The sequence below is a fragment of the Elephantulus edwardii genome, unplaced genomic scaffold (assembly GCF_000299155.1).
Source record: "Elephantulus edwardii isolate Elephantulus edwardi_28Jun2011 unplaced genomic scaffold, EleEdw1.0 scaffold00219, whole genome shotgun sequence".
Lineage (NCBI taxonomy): Eukaryota > Metazoa > Chordata > Mammalia > Macroscelidea > Macroscelididae > Elephantulus > Elephantulus edwardii.
Genome location: NW_006399969.1, coordinates 4,632,716 through 4,634,265, shown reverse-complemented (window position 1 = coordinate 4,634,265; position 1,550 = coordinate 4,632,716). Strand labels below are relative to the sequence as shown.

At 42.3% G+C, this 1,550-nt stretch overlaps 1 protein-coding gene across 1 annotated transcript in view; it reads right to left on the bottom strand.

Moving 5' to 3' along the window:
* LOC102845234 overlaps positions 1-1,550 on the bottom strand; it is a 115,083-nt gene that overhangs the window by 20,426 nt on the left and 93,107 nt on the right. The window lies entirely within an intron of this gene.

Below are 1,550 nucleotides of genomic sequence, written 5' to 3'. Positions count from 1 at the left end.
AATGGTATCTCTATTTGCAACTTTTTGAGAAAGCGCCATACTGCTTTCCACAGGGGTTGCACCATTTTACACTCCCACCAACAGTGAATCAGGGTAAAGTACTTTAAACTGTTTGTTTACCAGTAAAGAAAATACATCTTTCCTGGATTAAAAGTCCCCTCTTTGAAACTATTTTTCTCAGTTGTATCTAATTATTTTCTGGATTAGCACTTACCTTTATGAATTTTTTTTACAGTTATATATAATTGAATCAACATTTACCTCTTTGAAGGTATTTTTCTCAAGATGATTTTACTAGTCATATGTAAACTGTATCATAAGCTATTTATTTATAAGTAATTGTATCGTCTAACTCAAATATAAAAAATCATTGACTCCACTTAGGCAGAAAAGTAGTTCTTAATCAGATTCTCTCTGTCTTCCCAGATCTGCAATAACGTGCTTTGGATATTGTTGTTGTTATGAGCCGTAGAGTAGTTTGAGACTCATGGCGACCCTATGTACAACAGCCCTAAACCCTACTCTATCCTGTGCCAATCACATTGCCTCTGACACACCCATCCCGATTACCCCAGTCACTTAATCAATCCACCACATACAGGGTCTTCCCCTCCTGCGCTGTCCCTCCACCCTACCAAGCATGATGTCCCTCTCCAAGGACCCTTTCTCTCCTTACAACATGTCCAAAGTATGTCAGACGAAGCTCCAGAATCCTTGACTCCAAGGAGTAGTCTGGTTTAACCCTCTCCAGGGTGAATCTGTTTGTTTTCTTGGCAGTCCATGGAACATTCAATACTCTTCTCCAGCACCACAGCTCAAAGGCATCAATTCTCCTTCTATCCTGCCTAGTCATTGCCCAACTCTCTGATGCATAACAAGTGATTGAAACGACCATGGACTGTATCAGATGCACCTTAGTCTCCATAGAGACACCATTGCTCTTTAGTACATTAGAGAAGTCCCTAACAGATGACTTTCCCATCACAATATGTTTTTTGATTTCCTGGATGCTGGTGCCAAGAGTGTTGACTGTGGAGCCGAGCAAATTGAAGCTGTGAACAAGCTCAATCTCTTCACCATGCATCCTGATGCTACCAATTGGTCCAGTGGTGAGAATCTTTGTCTTCTTGACATTGTGCCTCAGTCCATACTGAAGACTGCAATCCTTGACCCTCCGCGCAAGCACATGAGGTCCTCCTCAGGTTCAGTAAGCAGGGTTGTGTCATCTGCATAACACAGAGTGTTAACAGAGTGTTAATAGATCTCCCACCAATCCTGACTCCAGACTTCTCCTCATAGAGCCCAGCCTCTCTGATAAACTGCTCTGCATACAGGTTGAAGAGGTATGGAGATAGGACACGTCCCTGGTGTATGCCCTTCCCAATTTTGAACCATGCAGTGTTACTCTGCTGTGTTCTGATGGCTGCCTCTTGGTCCAAGTATAGGTTTCGTATTAGCACAATTTAATGTTCTGGGATTCCCATTCTTCTCAGAGTCAGCCACAGTTTGTTATGATCCACACAGGCAAACGCCTTTGCATAATCAATGAA